Source organism: Pteropus alecto, unplaced genomic scaffold (assembly GCF_000325575.1).
Source record: "Pteropus alecto unplaced genomic scaffold, ASM32557v1 scaffold141, whole genome shotgun sequence".
Taxonomy (NCBI): domain Eukaryota; kingdom Metazoa; phylum Chordata; class Mammalia; order Chiroptera; family Pteropodidae; genus Pteropus; species Pteropus alecto.
This window is the reverse complement of record NW_006430459.1, coordinates 494,382-500,749: the sequence shown is the minus strand read 5'-3', so window position 1 is coordinate 500,749 and position 6,368 is coordinate 494,382. Positions and strand designations below refer to the sequence as shown.

The window sequence follows — 6,368 nt, the reverse complement described above, 5'->3', positions numbered from 1 at the left end:
TGCTCAAGAGGACACTGTGGCTGGGTGTCAGGGTGCGCTTCTTCGAGGGGGTAGGCAGGACTCCTGGATTACGGTCCTCCCTCCAACCAGAGTGCTCTCTGCTTTCCTCATGGTCATGGTTCGGATTCGTGTGGAAGGCTTCAGTTGGAGTAAGAGGTCCCATATCTAAAATTTGGATGATCGCTGTCCACTATAAAAATGATGCATCATGAAGTCCTAGCCTTCAAGGTACCTGAGCCCCAGGTTGCCTCCAGGACCCTGGTCTGTTCATCACAAGACCTTTTGTTACTGTAGAGCTGCCTAAAACAAAGACACTGAGTTTGAGGATAAGTGTCTGTATTTTACATATATATATTTAAACACAGGAAAACTTTCTATAATTGGCTTTCTGGTTGAGTACTTTCTTCCATTAAAGTCCTTCCTAAATTTAATCTTCGTGTGACTTTAGTTTCCAAGTATGCGTGCAGGAGAGGTGGCAGCATCCTACAGCATGTAGGCCACTATGTACGCAACAGTCTTTTAAACTGAAACCTAGGCCTACGGCCACGTCACCCTGAACAAGCCAGATCCCGTCTGATCTCAGAAGCTAAGCAGGGTCAGGCCTGGTTAGTACTCGGATGGGAGACCACAGAGAAAGACCAGGTACTGCAGGCTTAAAAAATAAGGGATCGTAAGCTGACAAGGTGCTTCCAATCTGTGAGGTCAACCAAGGATTGCCTCCCTAAAAATAAAATAAAATAAAGAATAAAAAAATAAAATAAACCTAACGCTATGGGTTCAAATGACCCCTAGCGAAGCAGCATAAACTAATGTCCAGCCCAGGCTCCTCTCCTGATAGACAGACCCACGTTTCCTACTGCCCACTGCACAGGGCCACCTGGACCAGCAGAAGCTCACCATCTACATGGCCCACGCTGATCACGTCCCATACATCTTTCCTGATCAATTCACCACCATCTCCTCCTCCCTCATCCTCAGTCTCAGCTGAGAGGAACAACTTCTGCCTGGTAAGAAACTTCAGAATTCGAGGTCATGATGGACCCCCTACCAGCTCACAGTTCCCAGCTTCCTAAAACTCTCTCGCACCTGTCTGTATCTTACCATCCTCCGACCCAGACTAAAGTAAAGTGCTTTGTCATATTCTTTTGTTTACTTGGTATTCTTTCTGGGCAAGTGTTTAATAGGTGTTTGCTCGATGAATGGATGAATGAATGAATGAATGAATGAAATGACTGGAGGGTCCTGTTCACTGATTGAAAGCGTGGAGTCTGCCCACCGCCTGGGCCTTCCACCTCCCTGGAGAAAACCGCAGAACTCCAACTGCTCACGTGACTTCAGAATTCCTGCGGGAATCTAGACCGAGGGTCGTTATGGAATCTCCCTGGGCCCAAACGCCCTCTTAGAGGATGCTCTCGACACGATGGTCCGTGGTGCTTCCCGCATTGCACCCCCCCCACACACACACACCCCAAGTTAAGGTCACGAGGAAGGGCGCCATCTCCACGGCTTTCCATCCGCCCTGAAAACGTCGGCGCCTTGGGCCCATCCTGCATCGCAGCCAGCATCTGCTGGCACCTTCGGCAGCAGTCATAGCCACGGCACACCTGCCCCTGTGGTGCCGGGAACTCAGAAAGCCCCGGAGGCGGTGGGGGCCGGGGACAGCATCTGGACGGCTTTTCCAAGCACGTCCACACCCCGCCCTTGATCCGCAGAGTCCGCGGTGACGAGCCCCGCGGCTTTCCCCGTCGCGTCCCCACGTCCGAGCAGCGGCACAGCCCCTTCCAGTGCCGTGGTTATTCCTGACCTTTCTCGGCTGCGGGTCCTCAGTCACCAACCCCGCCCATTCGCACAGCCGCAGCCTCTCCGTAGGGCGGCACCGCACCCAGGGGCAAAGTGCCCGGCGTCCAGCAGGCGTCGTGACGGCTCCCAGCCCCGGGACTCTGCCAGAGTGAAGACATGGAGCTCTTTCCTCCGACGATGCGGGGAGCCAGGTGTGCGCTTCCGGACCGGGGCGGGGGCTCTAAGGTTCGGGAGGGGTGTCTGGCACGCCGGGCCGCTGGGCCCTTCATCCCACAGACCTGACCACTCAGGTCCCCCTGCAGCCTCCAGCCGGTGAGGATGATTCAGACATTCCCCGGCCTCTTCCTGCTCCCGTCCCGGACACCTCCCTTCCCCGCCGCCTCGCCTTCGGCTTCGTCCCCCCTGAACCCAACTCTGGACTCAGAGCCCCGACGGCCAGCCTGCCTGAGCTCTCCGGACCTGGGTCTGCATGCGGTCTCTCCCGCGCACTCCGGCCCTCGCTCTCCTCCCAGTCTTCCCAAAGCCCCTCACTGGCCGAGGCTGTCCTGTCTGGTCCCCTTCCCTGGCTCCTGACCGAGGCCTCGCTTCTCCCAGTGAAAGGGAACTGTCTTGTTGACATTGCAGAATTTCAGAATTCTAAGTGATGCCTAGAGGAATCCTGTGACGCAGGACATCACTCCATAAATCCAGCTTTCTACGGGTGAGGAATGAAGTAACGGTCCTCTTTAACCTACTTAGAAAAGAGGGGAGACGCGAATTAAAACAGTGAGACGATACTTTTACCCATAATTGTGACCAATATCAAAATAGATAACAGATTTGTGAGAGTATAGGCTATTCACATATACTAACTTTTGAAAAAATGAATTGCAATAAAATTTTGGCAATATATAAAAAGTTAAACTATTCACACTGTTTCCTCTTTAACTCAATGTCCACATTAATGTCTTTATTAAAAAAACATTAGTTGCCCTAAAATTCACGTTCAAAGATGTTGATTTGAGTTTTCTTAATTATAGCAACAAACGGGAAACGATTCAGTGTCTATCAGGAAGCGAATGGTTTAATTGCTATGGCACATTGTAGTTAATTCTTTAAAATTCTAGGAAGAAGTTACGAAAGTGAGGTAGATCCTGCATCCATTTTATTAAGTGACAAAGGCTAGTGGGAGATAAATATGTACATCATTACCTATGTATTTTGAAGAAAAACAATATGTTTTGTAGTATATCTATATATGAAAAAACCCATAGTAAATTTTAAAATAATACACACTAGATTGTTAATTGTGGTGATCTCAGATCAGGATGCTGAATGGTGGTGAAATTTTGAAAATAGGGATATTGTGATTTATCTGTATTTAGGGATTTTTTTTTGCAATAAAAACATATGCATTACTACCTTTGTAATTAAAATATTTACATAAACCTAACAACAGAAAAGTAGCTGTGCCAAAGTAACTGCTAGTTAATGCAACAGACAAACGACATTTGCAAAGCTAAAACAGAAATAGTATATTTTTGTACACACCAATTCTGATGCGGTTTGGCAGGGCCCCCTGCTGTAGGGATCCAGGCATCCAGGCTGCTTCCATCCTGTGGTTTCCCCAGCACAGAGTCACCACGTTTGCTGGGGAACCGAGGGACAGAGCAAGGAACTGTCATACTGGCTCTCAAGTGCTTGGATGTGACAGACAATGCTTCTGCTCATGTCTCACTGGTAAAGAGTCATCCCATGACCCTTTCTAGCTACAAGTGGACTGGCGACGTGGTGTCCCCTGTGTCCAGGAGGGAGAGCAAGACGAGCTGTGGATGGGCTTTGAAGTCCCTCCCATGCACTGTTATGCAGTATCTTCATTGCTTGGAGGAGTTCCTGGGGTCAGATTTGCCTTGAAATGCTCTGAATTTTTAAGTGCCTACTATGTGACAGATGCCTGCCGATACAGAGAATCATGTAAACCTCAGCAGGGAGAATTCACCCCTTCACTGAATAGCACCTCTCTGCACTTTGCTTTGCAACAACTTCTAAAAACCTCAGTAGGCTAACAATTTTCTCTTTCATTTTGATGCGTGTTCCAAACCTCATGAGGCCCTACCTGCATGCCCGAACATGCCTGAACATCTGCATAGGTGCACACTGAAAACCAGGACTTGCCTGTGGGGCAGGAACCAGACAAGAGACAGTGGCAAGATGGCTAATTACTTTTTCTTTTTAAATCGATGCTAGAATGTACAGAGGAAGCATTTTTCATCTCCTAGAAGGATTCTAAAGTTTTACAAATTCAGTTGTATTACATATTTGCTTCACAGTGATTCCCATGGTCTTTCCTCATCTACCATTTATGAGGGGGATGCTATGGACTGAATTGTGTCCCCCACCCCAAATTCATATGTTGAAGCCCTAACCCCAAATGTGAAGTATTTGGAGATGGAACCTCTGGAAGATAATTAGATTTAGATGGGGTCGTGACGGTGGAGCCCTCAAGATGGGATTAGTGCCCTTATGAAAAGCAACGCCAGAGAGTCTGTTTCCTCTTTCTGCCATGTGAGGACACGGTGAGAAGGTGGCCATCTACAAGCCAGGTAGAGAGCTTTCATCAGAAACCAACCAAGCTGGCACCTCGATCTCAGATTTCTCAGCCTTCAGAACTGTGAGAAATAAATGTCTGTCGTTTAAGCCAGTTTGTTATTATGTTATGGCAGCCCGCGCAGACTAATACAGGAGGCTTTGGGTTTTGACCACCTAGGTAAGCTGATTCATCTGTGCGTTCCGTGGCCAGATTCTAATAAGACACCCTATTAAAATCTTGCTGTATATGTCAGGTTATTTTCAAAAACCCTCTCTCTAACTTTAGGGTTGTATTCGAAAAAGTGGTAGATTATGGGCCAAATCAGAATCTTCTCACCAGTTCATTTGGAAAACATTCTAAGAATGTGTTGAAGACATCTATCAGGATGACCAAGTATCTAAAGGTCACTGACCAAATTCTAAGGAACTTTTGCCATCAGAGGCGTTCCAGGGTGAGGGATGGACAATCCGTGGACTTCAGCAGGGTGTTGTCATGTGAGAAGAGCTCTCGAGGAACCTGGGACTTGGGCGGGAGGACCCTATCTAAATAAAGGCCACAGACAGTCCCTGGATGGTGTTTGATTCTCATTGTCACCTTCCTTCCTTAGGCCTGCCTTTATTATCTTGACCACAGGGTCCCTCTTTTTATCACCTGAGAGATCATGTGCTACTGAGAAATGATATAGAGTCAGAAAGTCAGCCACAGGCTGGGATGGGTAGGACCAGCATGGACTCTAGATGAATTCAGACCAGGGGTCCAGTCTCCGCCCCGTCACTTACTGGCCATGTGATCTCGGGAAAATTTCCAGGCCCCGTGGGCCTCAGGTTCTTCATATGTGAAGTAAGTGGGTCTGATAAGCCATGTCTTGTGGGACTGCAGGAATGTGCAGTGTTTGTAAAGCACCTCGCACGGTGCCTGGTCTATGTGGGAACTCTGAAGACCGGCAGTTATTTCTAGTATTATCTTACCCCAAGCCCTACTACCCTCTACTCTGAAAATTTGTTTTTTGTTTTTCAGATCTCAGAGAGTATGTGATGCAATAAGACACAGAATATTAAATTACCCAAAAGACCTCCTCATAAATAAAAACTCAAGACAATCTCCTTCCTGGAGGATCTTTTACTTAATGAGGGTGTGGAGGAGTCTTCCCCAGCGAGATGCAACTCAAGGCTCCTAGAATTTGAGCCAAAGACCAAATTCTCTCCCCGCCCCATAGCTGCAAACCATAATTTTCATTCACTTGACCCTCGCCAAATATCTAGCCCTTGCTTAGAGCTGTGCAAATGACATTCAAGATAGCGTAATTAAAATATTCTTTTTAATGCACTGTATCTAGCTTTCCATGGCCAGGGAAAAGAATGTCAGTCTGGAGGCTTCTGGGAACCACTTAAAAGGAATATCACCGTATTTCTCCAGAAAACCTTGCAGATGATCAGTATGAAACATCCAGTTTGTATGCTGTCAACTGCACTGGGACAAGAGTGTAGGACGCTGTCCCTATCTGTCCCAGGTGGAGATTGCTCTCTGGTTTATCTACTATCCCCAAAATAACTGCTAAGTGCAGTTTTTCATTCTAGGCTTTTCTGTCGCTCTCCAGGGCATGCTCTCCGTGAATCTGCCAGCGGCCACCACCCAGCTTCATTATATTCAACCTCCACAGAGGGAAGCAGTTTCCCAAGGTCCCAAACTGCCCTGGCTCGGGCCATTGACACTTGAGTGCTCGCCCCTGGAGGCCTACCTCATCTCCCCTTCTTTGACTTGTTCTAGAGGACTTAGGGGACACCTCAGCACCTTCCTTATATGACTGCGGGCCCTACGCAATCGCTCTGTGCGTGGGTCTCTCCGGCTTATCCTAGTCTCCCCACCACCAGCACAGGGCCTTCCAGAGGACAGGGGCTCAGTGAAAGTCTGGGCAATAAATGAACCTCTGAGCCCGCGTCTTCTCTATTCCCGTGAAATGCCTCCCACTTTCTGGAACGAACCAAGCACGTCCAGCTAT

At 48.1% G+C, this 6,368-nt stretch overlaps 1 pseudogene; it reads left to right on the top strand.

Moving 5' to 3' along the window:
• The first annotated feature begins 535 nt into the window (after positions 1–535).
• LOC112479742 lies at positions 536–654 on the top strand (annotated as a pseudogene).
• Positions 655–6,368: the final 5,714 nt, after the last annotated feature.